The sequence below is a fragment of the Protopterus annectens genome, chromosome 2.part1 (assembly GCF_019279795.1).
Source record: "Protopterus annectens isolate FY-2018-M chromosome 2.part1, PAN1.0, whole genome shotgun sequence".
NCBI classification, from domain to species: Eukaryota; Metazoa; Chordata; order Ceratodontiformes; family Protopteridae; genus Protopterus; species Protopterus annectens.
This window is the reverse complement of record NC_056729.1, coordinates 401,056,013-401,080,514: the sequence shown is the minus strand read 5'-3', so window position 1 is coordinate 401,080,514 and position 24,502 is coordinate 401,056,013.

Below are 24,502 nucleotides of genomic sequence, written 5' to 3'. Positions count from 1 at the left end.
TGTGTACCTTGGTACATTTCCACATGACATGGAGAATATCAGCAGTTTGGTTTGGGTAGTGAGGACATATAGGCGAGAAGTTGGAATTAAACTTATTTAGTTTTGATGGGGTATAGTATACATTGTTATTTATCATAATTTGTGTATATAGCAGCTTCTTAAAAGGAATGAATTTTATCAAATTCTCAATGGCCATGCTCTTATTTTCTTCTGTCAGAGATTGTTTTTTTTTCTTGCCAATAGTTTGAAAATAATAGAGAATTCTGGTGTTTTATGTTCATTGCAAGTTTATATGTCCTAGAAATTGTTTTCCCTTTCATCTTGAGGTTTTCTAGTATTACTTGTACTAAGTTAATGTCCTGCAAGTCAGCTTGTGTTTGTGAGAATTTAGCATTTCTGAGATAATGGATTTGGGTAAGAATAACAGTATATTTCTTAGTAAGATTTAGTTCTAGCCTTATTTGTTGTATATTGGATTCTCCCCGTTGGTATATTTCCCATACTGTGAGATCTTTTATCAGAGGGTAATTTGTTAGATTTAAGGGTTTATTATTTATTAGTAGGTTGGGATTTAGGTGGAGTGATTGTACAAAGGCAAGAGCATCTAATAATTGTAATGATTTAAATAATTTATGTGTAGTAAGAATCATGTATTTAATTAGTGGGTGTATATTCTTCGTGAATATGCCATTTTGATTTAGGTTTGAAAATGGTAGGGATTTGCTGTTATACCCAAGGGATTTCAGTTGTTTAGACCAGATTTTGGTCCATTGGGGTGTCCAGGTATTTACATACTGGTCATGACTTATTATCTGTATTAGTCTGTAAGCAGTAATTATACTATAATAGAGTTTGAAATCAGGTAACCCTAATCCCCCTTTATCTTTGGTAAGTACAAGTTTGTCATATTTAATTCTAGTGGATTTGGGGTAACATAAGAATCTTGATATAGCTTTTTCTATATCAAGGAAGTTTTAGGGGAATATTTGAAAAAGTAGCATTTAGTTGAAAGAGTATTCAATGTAAAAAGGTTCATCTTAACAACACTAGCTTTTGAGAGTAATGGCATATTAATATTCTTCCACCTATCGATATATCTTTCAATAATGGTCCATGTACGCAATAGGTTATTCTTTATCATATCCTTAAAGTCAGGAATAAATATTACTCCTAGGTATTTTATCTCTTAACTTATATTGATCTCACTCATGGGAAAGTAAAATTCCTTATGACCTATAAGATTCATGGGAAATATGTGGGATTTGTTTAGATTTAAATTATAGTTAAAGATTTCAGAGAACTCATCTATACCTTTAAGTATTTTTGGGAGGTCAGTAGTGGGAAGTTGAAAATTTATATGTAAGTCATCAGCAAAAGCAGAGAATATAAGATTTGTCTTATAGATTCTAGGTATGTGATGGAAGTTTTTTTTGTGAAATAAACAGAATGAGAGGTTCTAGATAAAGATTAAAGAGATATGGGGAAAGATGGCAACCTTGTCTTGTACCATTGGATAATAATATAGGGTTAGTTTTGAGCTTATTTATCTAAATAGCAGTAGAAGCTTTATGATATAGAACCTTAATTATCCTTATGAATTCCTGAGGAAAACCATATAAAGGCAATATAGTAAATAGGAAATGTAAATTAACTCTATCAAAAGCTTTGGTTGCATCCACGGTGAGGACATATCTGGGGCATTTGTCACTGTTAAGAAGTCTGATAATGGTATCAAAGAGGAGGGTGTTATCACTTGTTTGCCTGTTTATCATAAAGCCCATTTGTTCTTGGGAAATGATAGAGGGGAGTACATTCTTAAGTATATTTGCTATAACATGAGCTAGGATCTTAAGGTCAGTTTTTATCAGGTCTATTGGTCTATAGTTTGCTGGAGCTGTTGGGTCAGAATTCGATTTTGGAATTAGCACTGTTTTGTAGTTATTTAAATAATTATCTGTTATTCCATGTTGTATTATAAAGTTGAACACTTTTAATAATATTTTGGAAATAGGTTCCATGAATAGTTTACAAAATCCAGAGGTGTAGCCATCGGGCCCAGGGGATTTGCCATGTTTGAGTTTGTTTATTGCAGCTTTTATCTCATTTAGTTGTAGGGGTGTTTTTAGGAGGTTTTTGTTTTGATCTTCCGTAATTTGTGGAAATTTTATATTATGTATAAAATCATCAAAATTGTCTGTAGATGGTGATAAGGGTATGTTGTATAGTTTCTTATATGTTGTTGTGTCTTTCAGCTTTTCCCGGTTAGGTGTCGCCACAGCGGAACTCCGGTCCGCTAATGATTGGCAGTAGATTTTTATGTGCCGAGTTGCCAGCTCTGACGCACAACCTTCAATGAAGGTACGCCCATTCATGCATGTCTCCACACAGAAGACGCTCTAGCTGAGAATCGGATAGGACAACGTCTTAGTGTGAGGCGACAATGCTACCACAGCACCACCACTTATATATGTCTTCAAAAGCATCTACAATGTCTTGGTCCTTGTGGTTCACAAGTCCTTCATACACTATTTCTTTAATTCTCGGTGGGCCATTTTTTATGTTAATTAGTGTAGCTAGGAATTTTAAAGGTGTTTGTGCCCATTCTGGATATTGATATATTGACCTTAATTCTAACAGGGAGATATATTCTAGATAGTATTTGTGTAATTGCTTTTGCCAGTCTATTACTTTTTCCTCCAGGTCTTTAGAGTATTTTTTCTGAAGTTCTCATTCAGCAATATTTATTTGAGTTTCTAGTTCCTTTTTAAAGTTGTTATACTTTTTTTGAACATGCAGAATTTTGGATAATTATACCCCTAATGACCGCTTTGGCAGCCGCCCATTGTATATCATAAGGAATTTGAGTAAATATAAAGTCATTTTGAAGTTGGGCTATGACATTCTGGATTTCCTGTGCTGTTTCTTGGTTTTGAATGATTTTAGGATTTAATGTCCAATTATTGAAATAGGGAACATTTTGTTTATATGTTTGACAATTTATTAAGAGACTGATTTTTGAATGGTCTGAGATAGTTTTAGATGATACAGCATAATTTAGTATGTTAGAAAGCAATGACTGGGAGATTAGAAAAGCATCTATTCTGGACCAGGTATTTTGAGTGGCTGAGAAGAAAGTGAATCTTGATATTGTTTCATCACATTGGAATTTAATATAGGGGTCAGTTAGCTCAAAAGTATTTTGTAATTCTTCAAGTGCTATAGTGGTATGTTGCGACTGTCTAGTTTCATTATGTGATCTATCTTTGTCTAGATTTAATAAAGCATTCTCATCCTCACCGATGATTGACAAATTATTTGGGGGGTTAGCTAGTATATTAAAGATTTCATAAATGAAGAGATGTTGATTAGAGCAGGGGCTATATATATTAAGAAAGAGTAAAGGTTTATTTAGAGTATGATATCCATTAGTAAATAATACCCATCTTCCATTAGAATCAGCTTTAAAAGAAGTAATTTCTCCTTGGAAAGATTTATTTATTATAATGGCTCCCCCCTAGATAAAGACTTATAGCCTGCAACTAATATTTGCTTAACCCATTTCCTTTTTCTTTTCCCTATCCCACAGTTGATCATCCAAGTGTTTTTCTTGCAAGAAGGTTACATTAGCCTTGCTTTAGTATGTGAGATGCATGATTAAATCTCTTTTTTTATCCACTATCCCTTTAACATTCCATGAGTCTATTGATACCATGTCTTTATTTACTTATCATAATGTTTATTGCCTGACAAGCAGAGAAATAGTAATAAAATGTGTCTGTTAGTGTGTTAAACTTTAAAATTGATGCAGTGACTTCTAAACTCCAATACCCCAAATAGGTGCCTATCCACCCATCCCTCTGTATTGGTAATTGTGCATGAGTTGAAAAGCAAAGAAAAACTATTATTTGTATTAGGGTTATATATACATTTAGCAGAGGGATGTCAATAGTACCCAGAATGTTCCAAACGTGAACAATCATCAGCTACAGACTGAGCACAGCCTGCTCCTTTGATTTGTTATTTACAGTATAATGATTTTCTGATCTCTTAAAATAATATGTTAGTTATTCAATTAAATGGTATGTGTAAAGTAAGAAAAAGTAAATTCTTAGAAAATGTTTATAATAAGAGGCAATAATATGTTCTAGTTCTTAGTATTTCAAAAGTTATTAAAAAGTTTACTAAACAACATTTTATATAGAACAGATCTAAAAGAAGCTTAAAAGAAAAGGCAGCACTTTGAAGTTCCAAAACAGTTAGAATAATCATGTTATAAGCAACTAACTATATTCTTTAAAGCTACTGGAAATTTCTTCATTTATATACATACAACAACATCTGTCTTTGTTATCCAAATATACAAAGAATAAAAATATAACACCATAATCCAAAACTTGAGATAGGTCGCGTCCAGATCCACTCATTTGTTTTCAGCTAATCAGTGTCACCTTCTCACATATGCATGCAAGAAAAAAACTCTATTTATCATTTAGTTATAGACTCATTCAAATACAACCCAGTGAACATGCTGTTAGAATAGTGATTAAGCAATGCATAAGAACTTACTAGTGTCAAAGTAATATAATAATTTATGCTATTATAAAACAAAAGTCACAACCCAAATTGCACCACCCTGTTTCAAAGTATTATTCAGAAAAGAAGAGCATTCCCCCCTCCCTAGGATTAGTTAGAGCATTTCACCTATATAGTTGTATAATACAAGAAAGCATAGCTGTAATCATTTGGGAGTGTTTAATACTTAAGAGTTTATATGAGACCCATTGATCCAGATGTGATTTAACAATCATTGTTTCTTGACATCTGCAGTGACTTAAAGAAAAACACCTTTAAGTCATTTCTTTATGCAGCCATACTTAGGTAGCTTTTAAGAATTTATAAATGAAAGGCAATTACTAAGAGACAGTACCTTGGTTTATCTAGTGTAGCACAAGGTTTTGTAATACTGCAGGAAAGAAAGCTTAAATATTTAAAAGCAGCTACATCCTTTTCTTTTCTATAATTTTCTAGATGACTGGTATTTTCTTCTATCACCTTCTTCTTTGTAATTATAGCAGTGCAGAGGCTTGAAACATACAATTTGAGGTATCTTTGATGCGAAAAGCAAAGTTTGGTTAAAAGTTGAATATTCATTGTTTGTAGAGCTTTCCCGACTCGATTTAGCATGTTTCCCATTCCCAGAGATGAACTGGGGCTGGAAACAATTCATTAATGATGTCATTAAAGTTGAAAGGTGAAAGGATCATAGAGCTTCCTGATTTGAAGAGGATTATAGGAAACGGAATGCCGAAATGCTAAAATGGACCTCCAGGGTTGTAAAATAAAATGATGGTTTCATGTTTAGTTTATTTTAAGATAAAAACATGCAGCAGAACACCTTGCTGAAGCCCTCCAAATGTTGTTTTGAGTTCAGAGAAGATGAATTGGGTTGTTTCAAGCAGGATTAACTTTGAAGAGATGCAGAAAGGTGGATTTTGCTTGCTCAGGGGTTTCAATGGATATTATTTCTTCTTTGTGGTAAAACATTATAGATGCAGGGTATTTCATTTGAAAATTAATCTTGTTTTTAATAAGGTAAGTGCAATATTTACTAAGTTTCTGTCTGTTTTGTTTAATTTCCAAAGGGAGATCTTGAGTTATTGTGATTTTATGTGCTCTCCATGTAAAGTTCTTTTTAGCTTGCGAGTATTTGTATGCTCTGAGGCAAATATATGTCAGACTGCTTAATTCAGCACATGTTCAACAAATAACCACCACACAATGCTGCTTAGAGTGTTTGCATGGTGGCAAACCATAGAGGATACAATGTAGCCATACTGAAACTGTATACTGTCTGCTTCCTCTCTGCAGGTGTTCTAGACCTGCAGGTGTTGGGGGAGGTTGCTAAGCAATGTTGCGTGATACAAAGTAAAAGATGCAACAATATATCCTTTTTGAAATTGAGAATATATGCATCCTGTTTGCATGTGTTCTGTCTGCTTCATGTGAGAAGCACAGCTAAACTTGTTTTACCCTTATGAGCAGTGTTTTTTAGGTTTGATCCTTACAAGATATATGTATTCTTTTATCCTTTCCCTTCTTCGTAAACTCAAACCATGTACTCCTTCAGCAGATGCCATTCCTGCTGAATATTTACAGATGGCAGCTGAAGCACATGCCTATCCTATTTCTATTCTAATAAACAGAACCATTACAGAGGGTACTATCCCAGCCCTCTGGAAAGTCTCTTATATTATCCCACTGCATAAGGGAGGTAACTCAAAAGATCTATCAAATTTCCATCCCATAGCCCTTCTCTCTCCATTAGCAAAAATTATGGAGAAATGTATCCATCGGCAATTACTTGATCAACTCCTCCAAAATTACCTACTAGCTGATTGCCAACATGGTTTCAGGCCTTTTCATAGCACCACAACTGCACTCTTAACCTTCACTGACTGTATTAATAAGAATCATAACAACAACCTACTTTCCTCAGCACTCTTCTTAGACCTCTCCAAAGCCTTTGACATGGTTAACCATCAGTTATTGTTAGATATACTTAAATCACTGTCACTTGATACTCAAACACTCAAATGGTTCAAATCCTACCTAGAGAATAGACAACAAGCAGTTCTCTGGGAAAGTGGCTTATCCTCTCAACTCCCCATCACCCTGGGAGTCCCACAAGGATCAATCTTGGGACCTCTCCTTTTTTCCATTTTTATTAATGATCTGAGTGCTTCTCTTCCCCTAACCACCACCTTACAATATGCCGATGACTCAACATTAATCTGTGCCGCTGACTCCACTACCGAACTGCAGACCAATACCCAAAAAGTTTTTACCTTAGTTGAAAATTGGTTCCACAACTGCCGTCTCCTCCTCAACCCTAACAAAACTAAGTTATTATTGTTTACTCCTACACAAAAGTCTTCCCCTATCTATTTCACAATTACATCCAAAAATGGAACTATAATAGCACCAGACACAACCACCAAACTTTTGGGTGTAACAATTGACAATAATCTTAACTTTGACTCACACATTCATTTGACCATTAAATCTGTAAATAAAAAACGTGGCTCCCTATACAGGCTTAAAACCTTTCTTACTCCCTCAGCTAGGACCACTATTGCCCAAACACACCTTATATCCACCCTTCTCTATGCCTCTCCCATCTACTCTAACCTTTCCAAAAGCAACCTGAACAAACTATCAACCTCATATAATAATATAGCTAGATTTGCTACTTGTTCCACATTTCATTCCCATCACTGCCAAAACCTTAAACAACTAGGCTGGAATTACACAATCAGTTTCTTCTTCAGAAATTTATAATTACCCATATGATCTTATATCATCCAATAAACTCTCCCATACTCTGTAACATTATCAAACCTTATAAAAATCTTACAACATTGCATTCAGCAAGCAAGTTACTAGTTGTTGTGTCTTTCGGCTTTTCCCAGTTAAGGGTCTCCACAGCGGAACTCCGGTCCGCTAATGATTGGCAGTAGATTTTTACGTGCTGAGTTGCCATCTCTGATGCACAACCTTCAACGAAGTTACGCCCATTCACGCATGTCTCCACACAGAAGACGCTCTAGCTGAGAATCGAACAGGACAACGTCATACTGTGAGGCGACAATGCTACCGCAGCACCACCACCGCAGATCAAGTTACTAGTAGCCTCCATTAAATCCAACAATAAATCTGGGGACTGCCTATTTACTAACTTTGTTGGAACCAACTGGAACAAACTTTCATCTAATCTTACATCACTTACATCAACACCCCTTTTTAAGAAATAACTAAGAACTTTCCTTCTATCCCAGTGGCTATGCCCTTGTACTAATCCTGACTGACCTGCTTTTCTTTCTTGCCTATCACCTCTATGTCCTTATTACTCTTACCAATTTCCTTTGTACTTTTCAGTATCACCCTGCAAGTATGTGGCTTTTCCTAGTAACAAAAAGCACTTAAACTCTTTGTTTCAATAAAATACTTCTGCTCCCTTTTTCCTTACCAGCTCTGACTCATCTGTTATGCCCTTCTCTGAGGGCTTTCATTTAACAACTTGTTTAACAGACATACCCCTATGTATCTCCTTAATCTACCTCTCAGTGATATCCTGTTGTAATTCTGCTTATTTAGGAAGTTTTTAGGCTAAACAAATTGTCAACGTTTGTTCTTAATGGAAATGTCTTGTATTCTTTCTCACCTGGCTACACCTATGTAATGGAGCTGTTTTTCTCCAATTTGTTGCTAATATATTGTTTTTTGCTTAATTTAGATTCAATTTAACATATTGGAAATTGAATTCTGCTTTAACTATGTAATTTTGGAGCTTTTCTCCCAGGGCCTCTACTGAAAATGGGCATATATCCAGTTGGACTAGCCCGGTCAACAAATGTAAAATAAAAATAAATAAAATAAAAATGTGGGGCTTAACTGTGATATACAGATAGTATATACTGTGTGGATCACTGTGGTTAGCAGATGTGCTGTACACACATGCGATTTACAGGTGTAGTTTATGTATTGGTTATCGTAGAAGTACAATACATCACATTTATTGTTTTTCTCTGTTTCTCCTGTTTGCACAAAGCTTGCATCACGCAAACACTGGTATTAAATATATATATATATATATATATATATATATATATATATATATATATATATATATATATATATATATATATATATATATATATATATATATATATATAAAGTTAACAACATTGAAAGGTTTTACACAAGTCTGGATTTGAACTCTCACACCAATGAAAGTACAAAACAGAGTAAGGGTGTCTTATCCTAAACAGCTTTGCAGCAGGAATGAAAATCATTTTACATACAAGCAAGTCTAAAATCATCCACAGTATTAACAAGACATATGGCACTTGTACAATTCTGAGTTGTTTGTACGTGTTAATTTCAGATGCAGTGCAATAAGTGATCCCATAACCATTATGACTACTGTTTGCAGAAATGCATGTCTGTCTTATTTTTGTATGGTATTGGATATTACTGAACAGAAACTGTGAAATATGTGCTGCTTGCTAACATTTAAAACCTTGATACAATTACTTCTACACTTTGTAAGTCTAACCTGGTTGACACACTCACTATAGGTAAGGGAGTTTGAATTGTTGGTGTGTTTTCCTCCTCCCTACCAGTAATCATTCACAGTTGCAATCCAAAAACAAAGTGCCCACAAATTACCACATAGGTGGTAATCCATTAAGTACAGAAGAAGTAATTAGGGACCTGGGGACCCAAGTTGATAGCAATCTCTCATTTGACAACCACGTGGCCAAAGTGGTTAGAAAAACATTTTATATAGCCCACCTAATCATGAAGGGATTCACATCTAGATCAGGGGAGGTCATCGTTCATAGGTTCATAGGTTCATAGGTTCATACTAGGCTATCTGCCCTGGGGCAATTATAAGCCTAGCCCGATTCTGTATGGCTTACGCCACCCCTTGATTTGAGTATACTGTGCCCTTTTTAAGGTTTAGTTTACTGTGCCTCTGTCTAATAGTGACACAGGAGTAATCCCTGGGACAAACCTACGATCCCCCATCCACTTATCGAGATTCTTCTTGAAGAGATTCAGTGAGGTGCTCTGCCTCACATGAACTGGAATTCTATTCCAGAGCGAAGGGAGCCTCTGGGTTATGAACCTGTCCCTCCAGCAAGTTCTATTTATTTCTGTGCTGAGGTTCAAGTCCCTTGAGCATGTGGCTCTAAGGGATTTAGATTTACTGAGGTGGAGCATGTCCATTAATTCTGGATTTGACATAGCTTTGTATGTCAGGCATAGATCGCCTCAAAGTAGGCGGTATGCAACTGAGTAGAGCTAGAGTTTTTTAACTGAGCAGCATATGGCATCTGTTTGAGACCCTTGATCCTCTTGGTGAGATACTTTTGGGGTCTTTCTAATTGCTGCAGGTGTCGGGTAAGGTACATCCCAAAAGAGGCATTGTATTCTATGATGGGCCTGATGAGGGATGAATAAAGGGGCACGATTACCTCTCTTGATCTAGATGTGAAACCCTTTGTGATGAGGTGGGCTATGTTGAAGGTCTTTCTAACCACTTTGGCAATGTTGTTTTCAAAGGAGAGATTGCTATCAACTTGGGTCCCCAGGTCCCTAATAACTTTCTCTGTACTTAATGGGTTTCCACCTATGTGGTAATTTGTGGGCACATTGTTTTTGCCAAAGGGTATGACTATACATTTTTTGGCATTTAGCTTTAAACCATAGTGCTGGCACCAGTTATCTGTCTCTGTGAGACCTTTTTGAAGGATGTTTGTGTCAGCTGGAGAGTTGATTATGGCGCCCAGTTTGCAGTCATCTGCAAACTTGGTGAGCCATAGTCCTCCCACGTTTTTCTGTACCTCGGAAAAGTATATACCGAACAAGAGTGGTCCCAGGACAGAACCCTGTGGGATGCCACTTGTGACCGGTTTCGAGTCTGACATGGCTCCAGCAACTCTCACTCTGTGGGTTCTGTCTTTGAGCCTTTTTACTCATCCCTCATCAGGCCCATAATTGAGTACAATGCCCCTTTTGGGATGTACCTTACCAGACACCTGCCGCAACTGGAAAGACCCCAAAAGTACCTCACCAAGAGGATCAAAGGGCTCAAACAGATGCCATATGCTGCCCGGTTAAAGAAACTCCAGCTCTACTCAGTGGCATACCGCCTGCTCAGAAGCGATCTGTGCCTGATGTATAAAGCCGTGTCCAACCCGGAATTAATGGACATGCTGCACCTCAGAAAATCCAAATCCCATCAAGCTACGTGTTCTAGAGACCTGAACCTCAGCACTGAAATAAATAGGACATGCTGGAGGGACAGATTCATAACCCAGAGGCTCCCTTTGCTCTGAAATAAAATTCCAGTCCAGGTTAGGCAGAGTCCCTCATTGACTCTCTTCAAGAGGAATCTTGATGAGTGGATGGGAGATCGTAGGTTTACCCCGGGTATCACTTCTGTGTCACTGTTAGACAGAGGCACAGTATACTAACCTCGCAAAAGGGCATAGCAAAATTAATTTAAAATGGGTGGCGAAAGCCAAACACACTCTGGCTAGGCTTATAAATGCCCTAGGGCAGATAGCCTAGTGGGAGTGCCTTCACTGTGTTTACATCTGCTACATGGAGCACAGAATTTGAGATTTAGCAGTTCTAATGTGTTCACACCTCTCTTCCATCTTCACAGGCCTGAATCTACATTATAGAAAGGGAAGTGTATAGCCAGGGAACCTGAAGGGAGCGAGACATGTTTATGTGGATAACACAACATTAGTTTGCTATTACTTTGAAAGTTATCCATACAGAAGTTTCAATTATTTTCTGGATTTGCTCACATATCACTATGGAAAAAAAAAGATATATATAGATAGATAGATAGATAGATAGATAGATAGATAGATAGATAGATATAAATATAGATAGATATATAGATATCAAGATATAGATATAAATATATAGATATATGTCTTAGCAAATGCTACTTTTCTCTGTATACACTTCTCAGAGATTAAGGATGGCATAGGCATTTTTAAATACTTTGGTCTTACAAGTGTAGATAGTTGATAGAATAACAGCTTTTGCATCACGGTTTTTAAGATTTTTCTGAGGGCTATGAAGTCTGAAATTGAAATGCGCATCGTTAATTTCTAACTTCTCTCTTTAATGATTTGCCAGTACAAATGTATGAGGCCAAACTGTGGACATTCTGTGAGAATCATTACTTTTGAGAGGTATGAATGTGTCAATCTTTGGTGCCTGAGCCCACTATTTGATAGGGGACACCTATTATGTCACTGCTGTCATATCTTGAAGTCATTGCTGTAAAAATCAACCACCTTTTATTTACTTACATTACCAACTAACAGTATTCAAGGCTATGCCTTCATTTGTGTTATTGCATGTTTTTCTATTGCATGTTCAACACTTACCTTGTAAATCTGGCAGTTTCTATAGTGTTAGTCTGATGCTAGGAGTACACAGCCATTACATCTTAGCCAGTGCAAGGCATATTGTGCATGCCTATATCTGCCTACACCCACAGCGGCTGCTGGTTCCCCTTTGACTCCTCACCTGCTTGTGGCTGTGGTTTCCTTGCCAGTGGTGGTAGGATGTGTGGCCCTTCTACTTGTTGATCCTGCTAAAGCTGTTTTCTCAAGATGATGTTGTAAAGCACGGCACAGAAGGTGAAGATTTCAGAATATGTACACTGATTGTACTGCAGAGCTCCCTAGATATATCTAGGCACCAGAACTGGGACTTCAGCAGCCCACGCTCTATGGTATTTCTTATTTGAATGTGTGCCTCATTACAACATTCTTCACTTGGTGTGTGTGTCTGCATTTCTGATGGGTATCATCAGCCACGTTTCCATTGCATAAACTTCAACCCCAGTAAATGACCCTGTGGGATATCCCCCCTAGTAAACATGTTAGTTGTGCTAGAAATGTGAGTCATAGTAACTGCCTAGGTTGCTAGTACACACATTCAGGATGATTCCCTTAGCATTACACATGACTTGGCAGTTAATGGGGTGGAAGCCCTTTCTATTTGGGTACAGCCTTCCCTGTTCACCAGGTGCTGCTTTGATCTCTATATGTCAATGTACAGTCTATGGCACCCAGTACGTCAGGGTAGTGTGCTACCGGGTAGAACACCTGCAAATTTGTGGCCCTGTCTCAGGTGTACTGGGAAAATAAATGTACTCACTGACATGTTGGAGCATAACATTCAGGAATTGATGGAGGATCCTGGATACTGATGCCTGTGACAGTACTCACACATGTTGGAGCATAGCATTCAGGAATTGATGGAGGATCCTGGATACTGATGCCTGTGACACCCTCAGCATGTCCCCTGTTGGTCTCTGAAGGGTTCCTGTATCTAAAATTCTAAGTACATACCTTTGTCTCCACAGGAATTGGTTCTCCTCTGTTTGCCCTTGGTCTGAGTTAAGGGTGACAGAGTTTGCAGAGTTCCTGTAGTGTGTCTCTATTCACTCTGTAACAGTCTACAATTTCTACCTCATGCAGATTGTGAAATGTTAAACTGGGTCTAAAAACCCTTCTCCTTCTTGACCGTGCTCTATTAGTAACAGCACCTCTAGCAGAGACTTCACCCTGTTGCACATACACATGAATTAAAGCAACAGCAGCCCCTAACATAGTTTCTGTGTACAGAACTTTCTGTGGCTGTATTCCAATAGTTTTGGAATTCACAGGGAAAACCAGTACTGAGTCTCCACAGTTGCATTATAGCTTGTTGAATAGCTCCACTATCTTGGATTGGTTGATTAGCATGCAATTTGTCTGATTATGCTGTAATTAGCATGCCACAGTGTTTACCATGTTTGTGAGGCTCTACACAGCATGCAGAACCACTTACTGAATCCAAAATGGTGCGCTATCATGTGCACATCTTAGTAGACTGTGTAGGCTTTATTGAATCTGCCCCATATTCTTACTAACTATAGTATAAATTTAATAAAGTTAACATAAACCAGCCATACTCTTAATACACTCTTTGCTAGCCCTCTATAATGTTTAGGTCTGCCTTGGACAATAATTATGGTAGAAGGCCCAACTATAAAAAAACAAACAAACATAACCACAATGAAAATGCATTCAAAACATTTTTGTAAAATCATTCTGACAGTTTAAAGACATTAACAATACACAGCATTCAGTACCATTTGCACATTTATAAATGTCAACAAGCTTAGTAGTACTTAGTCAGATATAATTCCTATTCAGTTTCAGTGACTGACTGAGATCTACACTCCCAAAAAGAACAGATGAAAATGGTTCACATTAAGTAATAAACAAACATCCTTTTATCTACACATGAACGTATCGAACTGTTGGAAAAAGATGAACAGTTTTTGAAAACATACAATTGCATTAACTACCCTATCATGTGCAATAGACTTATGCATCCCATAACCCCCAATGGACACATTAATAGAGGCATGCACAGAAACATTACAGTATACAGTAATGAGTAAATAGTGAGTAATGGAGGACACAACTCATTCACTAGTCTTTGTATTAACAAAGCTGACAAGTGCACATCGGATAACAGAAATAAATTGATATAACATTTGTACTCAAGAGAATTGTGTATTAACTACTGGTTCAAAACATTAACTTAAAATTAAATAATGCATCCTTGTGAACTGCACTATTAATCTGCACTGATCTGAACCTATACTTGTGAATACATATAAAACCAGAGACTACAGACAAACCTTTGGTCATCTATCATTAACCAGTGTCAGTCATTAACTGGATCTAACCCTCTTGCCTTCCTGCACACTCTGTACTGCAGATGTTATTTTGTCAGGCCACCTTGGAAATCTATAGTTTCTTTCTTCTTTTACTACTGAACCCTGGTGGCATTCTTCTCCCATCCAGTCTACAAAAGTCAGCTGTCCAACTGACACATAGTCCCTTTTGTAATACTGTACAGAAAAGAGAAAATACACATGGCATCAAAAACGTAGCACACTTAAAATCCTGCACCATCAAGCCCCAAACTTGCATTTCAGCTAGTCAAACAATGGCTTTGCACTTCAGTAGTCTATGATAAACCTCAGCAAATCCCCTTGGTAATGGCTCTCAACTCTGTCAACCACTGGTTGGTCTCCCTCTCAGCTTGATAAGTAGAATCACTCTTCCTGGAAGGCATCCTTTGCTCTTGGAGTTCCACCCACCATCATTTGTAGACTTCAACTCATCTTTACTTCACCAGCAAATTCAGCTTCACTGCAGTTATGTGTTTTTCACAAAAAATGTAGGCTATAAAAATCAATACAAGTAGTAGCAATAAAAACAAGTAAGATTAGATAAAGAGATAAAAAAACAGGTTATAATAACCATCCTGTCCGTTCAAATACAGTATTGAAGAAATATGTCTTAAGCAATCTACAGAAAACAGCTAACATTATCATCTCCTGATACCATTGATGTAGTAAGTTGCACATGTAGGGTGCTTAGTAAGCTTCAAGGCAACCCAAGAATAGAACCCTCATTGGGTTGTACAGCACCACTGACTCTCTCAAATAAGATGGACCCAAGTCATGCATGTAAAGATAAATACTCCAGTACTAGCTCCTTATAGATAATCTTAGACCAAACTGGCAGCCAGTGCAGATGATCCATTTCAGACGTAATAGGTTAGTAACATGAGGTACCAGTCAGTAGCCTGGCAGCAAAGTCCTGCACCAACTGTAAATAATCAAGTTCAGTGTTGGCAAATCCCAGGAAAAGGTATTATAATAATGCAGCCACAATGATACCATGGCAGGAACTAGTAAAGAAACATCAGCTTGGGACACAAAGTGCTTTCTCTTATATAGGTTTGACAAAGGGCACATGAAGATTTACAACAGCTGACACCTGGACCTGTAGTGTCAACCTGCAATCTAATATAACACCAAGGCTACAGACTTTTTAAACAAACTCAAAGTTTATTCCCTTCATAAAAAATATAATTTGGGAGTGATGGAGCATATACGTCTTTCAAATCAGCATTAACTTCATCGCCTTAATTTTGGAGGTGTTTAATTTTCAACTGATCATAAGTGAGCCGTATGTACATAGCTTCATTTCCTCTTGGGGGAAGAGAAGTAAATATGAGTATTATTTGCATAAGTATGGTATCCTAGTCTCCTCTTCCTAATAAGTTCTCCCAATGGAAGCATATAAACTGGAAACAGTAATGGGCTAATTGAATTTTACTTCTAGTGTAAACTTTTATACAGTGTAAATTGTTATAAATACATTTTTGCTTATGTGACTTTGATATGTGTTTTATCGTGTTCTTGTATTTACCAAATGTAAATGTTTATTCACCTGGGGGTGTGCCTGCCAAAGTTCAATACTGGTCTTTATACTACATCAGAAAACAAATAGGTTGGGAGGGTGGCCTAATGGTTAAGGTGTTTGCCTTACAAATACAAGGTACAGGATTTGAGTCTCACAAGGGATAATTGGCTAGGCTTAAAAATGGCTCGCAAGGGGCAGTTAACCTAGTATGAACCTATAAGCAAATAAATACATTATCTGGGAGATGGAAGGCTACATAGGGATTTGATTCTTGTTTTTAAGATTTTTAGGGGTAAGAATTCAGAGGACACCCTGCATGACTGAGATCAGAGCTGAATCTTCAAAAAGAGACATTTACCAGTGAACAAGAAATAGAGAACAGCTTTATCAGTGAACCCTTGGAGCAAATTTTCTTGTGAGGTTAAATCTAAAATAACCTTTGGTCTCTTGATGGCTGTTTTGAATGGAGAAATGAGGCATAAAATGCAGAGGTATTTTGGATGGCAGACAAAATAGGTAGTTTTATAACTAGTGCCCTCAGCTGAGGAAGAGAAGTAGGAGGAACAGGAGAAAGGTTATATTACTGTACAATAAATAACCAGTTTATTTTGTGGTGTTATGTTTTCCTGCAAGTTTGTTGCATTATTGGCATGCTTTTATGCTGTCACAGTAACTTGCACCAAAGACTTAATTAGATCTTCCATTTTTCTCACTCATTCCCTACCTTGTGTGACAAACTGTTTTGTATCAGGCCTTTGTGTCACCAAAACAATCCTTTGGGAGAGACAGAGCATACTGCAATCCAAGCATTACACAAACAGAAATGGCATGTTGGTCTTTTGTGAAGTTCAATGTGACAACTGTTCCATCCTTCAACACAGAAGTACCATTGCTTTCATCAGCAAGAACAAGAAAATAAAATCCCTTCTACTTTATTTACAATGCTGCATACATTGTACTTATATTATTAGCTGGTGCTTCTCTAGAAAAGTTCAGATTTTTTCACACTAAAACTACTTTTCATTGTATGTCATGTCTTCTTTATCTGTTGTCCTATACTTTGCTTCTACAAAATTTATAGCCAGACTCTTTTTGTCAGATAGAAACTGAAATTAGAGAACGGGGAACCTGTACATTAGCACCCTGATTGGAGAACAAACATTCTCCAGCAGGATATTAATGTACAAGTAATGCCCACTGAAAAATGAGTCTGCCACTTCACAGAAGCAGATCAAGATGCCATGGAGCTCGGACTGCAAAAAACTAACAGACACCATTATTTTCCTCTCGCTAAACAGTGCTTTTGCTGTTTAGTGAGTATAAAAAAAAATAAACAGAAAAAGTGTATGCATGTGTATGTATTATTGTCCATGAGTGTGTTAATGTTTCTGTCTGCATATGTGAGTGAATGCATGTATAAAAACAGAGGAGACTGTGTGTGTGAGATCGAGAGACACAGAGAGATAGAGAGAAAAAGCAGTCTTGGGTACATAGCTCTCAACTGTCCAAATTTTCACAGAATGTCCAGATTCTTGCCTCATATTTTTTGTCTGCTCCTCATAAAATTTGTGGTTTTCTGAAGTTTTATGGCAAATCAGTGAATTCACTAAATAATGACAGGCATTTGCGTTTCAGGCTTTATATCCTTCAAAAATGCATTGTAATACAAGACCTTTTATTCTAGCAACTCTCTGAGTTTATAAGAGCAATATTTAAAATTTGTCCCTATTTTTAGGGCTTTGTCCCCCCATTATGTTTGGCTTTGTCCAGATTTTTTGTGCTAAGAAGTTGAGAGTTATGCTTGTGTGAGTGAATGCAAGTATGAAACCAGAGGAGACTGTGTGTGTATATTTATGTGTGTGCCAAAGCAGAATAGACTGTGCATGAAAGAAAGAGAGAGAAAGAATGGACTCTCTGTAAAACTGTTGTATTTTACTTACTTCTTTATTTTTTTAAGTACTATATTATTTTTATATACATTTTTGATGTAAAATGGTTCCTCCAACACCATTAACATATACTACAGAAAGTTTGAAACATTAGGCGGAGGAACAATTGTACATCAAAATATATATAAAAATAATATAGTACTTAAAAAAAATAAGTAAGTAAAGCACAACAATTTTACAGAGAGTGCATTCCCTAAGTACAATAATGCCCTCCAGGGTGTATGTTAATGTGTAATTAATGCCCTTCCAGGGGTGTAGAGGTCCTCTGCTTGCAAGCGTTAATTACACATTAACACACACCCTGTCGGGCATTACTGTTTATGTATATTTTAGTTTGAAAGTGTTTAACATGTTTCTCACTGCCTTCTTATTCTCTTCTTCAAACATGAGAGACAATCTATCCATTACATATTGCCAGAATTTCATTAGAATGGTTCTTGGCTGATATAAATCAGATGACTTATTAGGTCCCCACAATTAGATAACATTTCACATTTAAAAGGATATATCTACCTAAAGATATTAAGACAAAAGAGGTCATGCATAGTTTAATAATTCTGATTGTAAGTCTGTCTTCAGTTACCAGATCAGTCCTTCAGACACAAACTTTTGTGATAAATTTATTAATCCTGATTCAGGAAACCCTGGAAAGAAAAGCCTGCTCTGGCATTAATTTCATATCACAGACAGTTACAAGTCACGATAATTTAGTGCTTCAATATGTGACATAAACAAAGAAATAGTTAAATGAGATCATTTGAAGTAGTAGCCCACCAATGAACAGTTTTGAGATATGATGATGGACTTGTATATTAAGTAACTTACTCATTTAGTAAATCATAGTGCTTCTACATAAGTATTAAAGTTCATTGCACAAATGGAACATATTAGCAGAAATATAGACAAGGAGGCAGAGCGAATGAAGATCAGATAAATAGGAATACATCTACCCTTTTAAGTGTATTTATTATGCCTAGCCGAAGATCTCTGCAGGTAATCATATTCATATACTGAAACATCTATTATATCCATTGCATTTAAACTGGCTGATTATAAAATCAATTTGCCATTTTACATCACTCTAAAAACAATCAAAATCACATTTAAGAAAAACCGAATCGCCTCATGTAAAATGGTCATTGCCTATGATAATGGTAAATGACAGCTTGAAATAATGAGTTCAAATTATCTGCTCAAATTAGATGAAATGCATCGTTTAGAACTAGTTGATACAGTCACTAGCTGACATTTTCAATTATTTTCTAATGTGGAAATAGAACACATTATATAAAAACTGTGTCACTGTTTGATTCAGAAAAAAAAAGTACTGAAAATCAAGTAACTGGAAAAAATTTCACTTAACTGGTCTTAACCTTCCAGACAGACATGTTCTGCAAACACTTGATAAAACAACATTCATCTGCAATTAAAATGCATTTACAGTTGTCCACATCATCAAGAACAGGGCACTTGCATGCTGACATCTTCCACTGAAGAACATTATTTTATTATGTCCAGTTTCAAAAATAACTAGAAAATAAATGTAAACAATGTTAGATTATTCAAAAGATAGCCCTCCTGACCCAAGAGAACTCTGCTACTGGTTCAACAAAATATGCATAGGGCATATTCTGTACCTACTGCATTGCATTTGTAATCTTTCATTCTCACAAAATATATTCCAATTATCTGGAAACACACTACTATAAAACCAATTGCAACTGGCAGCTATTAATTTCAGATTGCTCTATAATCTACCTGTATCTGGAAATACATTAGAAATAATTGGCCACTCACAAACATTTGACTAGCAAAAATAAAATAAAATGATGGAGTTTTCTATGCACATGCATACATTTTAGACAAAACGTAGTACCTAAACATCAATCTTGACCTTAAGAGATGATATTTTTACTAGTCCAGACAAAGGCCTACTCAGTGCAACTGCATTTCTAGACTTAACCAAAGCTTTTAACCTTGTAAACCACACTAGTTAGTTGCTAAACTCCAAAGTGATAAAACAATTTAGTAATAACACTAGTATCTAGTTGTGTAACTATTTTAATATTACTCCTTATCAGTAAAAACTCCTTATCCCCACTTGAGCCCCATTACAGCAAAACATTCCGCAAAGTTGAATTAGGTTCTTTCTCCTTTTCAATGCCATATCTAAAGACCACCATTAAATCAACTCCTCCTATAACCCAGATAACATGGTCATTCATAAGCTACCGCATTCTGAATAAGTCATTAAGAGACAGATATAAACTGACCTTAATTTGATAACAAATTGGATAAGTAAAGATAGTTTACTCATACATACCCCATACAAAAAGATAATTTGTGTATGACCCCAACACAAACCTGTGTCTTTCACATCACCCACCAAAACTGCTTCTGGCTATTACTCTTGAAACAATATCACATTTCAGATATCTTGCCAATATCTAGATCAAATTTTTATAATTAATAATCCTATATACAGAACTGGGTCAAAAATAAAGTATTTCTCATCTTTGAGGGCTTTCGATCTTTCACAGTTTCTCACACCTTTCATGGTGACCCCACCCAAAAAAGTTTGTTTCATAAGAAGAAATTGTGCCATCCCAAATAGAACCAAGATGCTCTCCTCCAAAAAAAGGAAGCCAATCTGGTGGTCACCTGCCATAAACAAACTTTACAACAAAAGGAAAAAAACTGTTGCAGAAAAGAGGAAAATCCCAGGATGCAAAATACTCCCTTACCAGTCTCAGTAAGAAGCTGAGATCCCTCATAAAATCCTCCAAAGCTAGTTATGAAAATAAAATTGCCAAAGATTCCAAAGACAACCACAAGGCATTCTATAACTATGTCAAGAATCTAAATGGCAATGCTCAGACCTGCTCTGAGCTACAACAGAATGGCATTAAATATACTGATCCCAATTTGTTTGTGTCTTTTGGCTTTTCCCGGTTAGGGGTCGCCACAGCGGAACTCCGGCCTGCTAATGATTGACAGTTAATTTTTATGTACCGGCTTGCCAGGCCTGATGCACAACCTTCAACCAAGGCATGCCCATTCATGCATGTCTCCACTCAGAAGACACTCTAGCTGAGAATCGAACCAGACAGCATCTTACTGTGAAACGACAACGCTACCGCAGCACCACCACCGCGTACTTAAATATACTGATCCCAATGATATTGCCAATATCCTGGCAGATCAATTCAGTGCCAACCTCACACCCCTCTCACCCCCTAAATGGCCCATCTCAATACTGAAAGATTGCCAAATTCTGGTAATAATGGCCACACAGGTAAAAAACACACTCTCCAAAGCTAAGAATACAGCATCCATGGGACCAGGTGAAATCTCGGGCTGTGTACTACATGAACTACAAAATGAACTGGCACCTCACCTAAGTGTCATGTTTAATCATACCCTCACCTCAGGCTTCATGCCCACTGAGTGGTGCACAGCTACAGTTATCCCACTCCACAAGGGGGATCCACCTTGGATCTCTTGAACTACCATCACAGCAGTCTGATGAGCCTGATCTGCAAGGCCATGGAAAGTATTATCATGGAACTTATAAACAAAGACATTGGCAACCTTAAAACACTGGACCCCACCTAGTTTGGGTTTGTGAAGGGCTGATCTTGTCTCCTGAACCTTATTTACTTCTTCGAATCAGTCTCGAGAGACATGGACGAGGGTAAGGCAGTCCACACAGCCTATCTGGACCTCGCCAAGGCCTTTGACACCATCCCCCACTCTGGAATCATAGATAAACTTACTAAGCTGGGCATTAATCCCTACATCACTTGATGGGTTGCCAACTGGCTTACTGACAGAACCCACACTGTAAAAGTAGCTGACTCCAAATCCAGCTCCAGACAAATGACAAGCAGAGTACCTCAGGGTTCAGTCCTGGGACCACTCTTGTTTGGCATCTACTTCTCTGAAGTACAGGCCAGCGCTAAGGGACTCTGGCTAATAAAGTTTGCAGCTGACTGCAAACTGGGAGCCATTACTGAATCCCCAAATGATGTGGATACTCTACAAAACGGCCTTACAGAAACAGATGCTTGGTGCCAGAGCCATGGGGTCAATCTCAATGCCAAGAAATGTATAATTATCCCCTTTGGGAAAAAACATGTACCCGTGAATTCTCACATAGGTGGCAGTAGGCTAAACACCGAAAGTGTGATAAGAGACTTAGGGACACAGGTGGACAGTGATCTCACCTTCAATAACCACATCGCCACAACAGTCAGGAAATCCTTCTATGTGGCACACCTCATCACTAAGGGCTTTTCATCCAGAAAAAGGAGGTCATTGTCTCACTGTACTCATCCCTCATTAGACCCATTATAGAATACAACGCCCCATTTGGTATGTACCTCTCAAGACATCTGCAACAACTGGAAAGGCTGCAGAAATACCTCACTAAAAGAATCACAGGCCTAAAGCAGATGCCCTATGCTGACCGCCTTAAAAAACTCCAGCTATACTCTGTCGCATATCGTCTACTCCAAAGCAATCTCTGCTTAACATACAAGGCCATGTCAAACCCAGAGCTGTTGGACATGCTACACTTAAAGAAATCCTAATCCCTCAGAGCCACATGCTCCAGGGATCTAAATCTTTTCTCACAATAAACAAAACATGCTGGAGGGATAGGTTCCTGACCCAGAGACTCCCCAGACTCTCGAGTAGACTGCCCATAGTGCCTCTTTGGCCCTCTTCAAAAGGAATCTTGATTATTGGATGGGAGAAAGGAAATTCACCCCGGGGATCACGTCAGTCGCCCTGCTAGACAGGGGTCTAGGGAAGTAAATAGTGTGGGAAGAAATAGCCATGGAATTGTTAAGGCTAGGCTTGTATAGACCCTAGGGCCGATAGCCTAGTACCAACCTATGAACCTATGAACCTATGAACATGTAGCAAAATACATATATGTATCACCCCTTAATAGACATCACTGTTCTATACTCCAAAAAGCAGATTGTTTGCCAGTCAAAGGAGGTCTCATTCTATGCCAGTTCCTTTTTAAACTTGTCAGACAAAATCTTTTCCTTATTAAGCTATTAGACTACCACAGTCAGGGTTAGCATAATGGTTAAGTTGTTTGCCTCACAGAAAAAAAGTACAAGCCTTGACTCTCACCAAGGGAAATTGGCTAAACTTGAAATGACCCACAAAGGTAGCTAGCCTAATACTCACCTATGAGCCTGTGTTTCCCAAACAGTAATCCTTCATCCTAAAATGTGAAAAGACAAACTACTCTACAGTGGCGCCTTTCTATCAGTCTTATGTCCAAAACCTAAAATTAGCTTCCTGCACTGTTTACACCCCAATTATATTACTTTGTATTCAGAAATTAGCTTCTGGACTGCTGTAAGTCAACTGTTCTCAACTTCTGGCATAAATTGAACAGTTTTCATTCTCAGGATTGACTCAGCTGCTTGTCTTTTATCACCTTTTCTGTTCCCTACACTATAATGTTGGGTTTCAACCTAAAATGGCAACTGTTTCATTTTTGCAGTAAATGTCATACAATACCTCAGTCTCAGCCATCTACAAGTACATTTCACTTATATATAACTCTAGCATAGTGTAGTTCAATGGGTCTTACTTGTTACTGAAGTACCCCTTTGATTCTGCTGTATTATAATTATTGTATATGTACATATTGTACTGCCTTTTATCCATATCTTATGACTGATCTGAATGTGACAGTTCTTTTTGTTCCTATGATCCAGGCCAATGCTAAGAAAATATCCCTGGTAGATAATGACATTACCCAAGCAGTCAAATTCTAATAAATTATGATATTTTTCTTGCAATGATAGATTGCCCATGTCCCAGCTGTGCAAAGTTCTGCTTTTGAACTCCCAGGACTTAATACACCAAACTTTAAGTTGACTAAATGACAGGGAAAGTCAAATTCCTGGCCAAACCAACCTTTATAGAAAATGTCATCTCTGACATGAGATACATCACTTATCAGACCTATTGATATTGCTTATCCAAATTGGGTATCAGCAGGTAGTTAGCAGAGCACACTACACCAGACTAGTAATATTTCTTTGGGGGGGTTAGTATTGTCATTATTGATGATCTCACACAAAGCACTTACTGACAGTATGGAGTCTAATGACCTGAGCCAGTATCTTCTTTGATGAAGAAACAAAAATGTTGATTTGAGTGCATGGCTATCATTTCACTTACAGGTCAGTGACAAACAGCAGGTACAAGGGCTAAGACTGGTTTTAGCATGTATATATGTGTTTTCGTTTGTTTCTATATTTTGATATCAGTCTTATGTCTGTCAGTATCATCTACCTGAATATCACATTTAGTAACATTGCTGTTAACATTGCTTTTCAAGGACAGCTTTTGTCCTTGCACATTCTTTTATATTCAAGGCCATGGGAAAATGTATATTGCATATTAAAGCAGAGCTAAAAATACTGTTTACGGAGGTGTCAACAGTCTGCAATAAAAAGAAGAAAAATATATGATATTTTAAATCAGCTTTCTTAGTTCTAGCACCCTCAGTAACGAAAAAGATAAAATCATAAATACAATTAGCAGACACAAGGTTCTTTTACACTGGGTAGCTGATCTAACTCTCCATGATAAAGTGAGAAGCTTAGCAATCCAGGAGGATTAAGCCATTGTTTCTCGAGGTTGAGA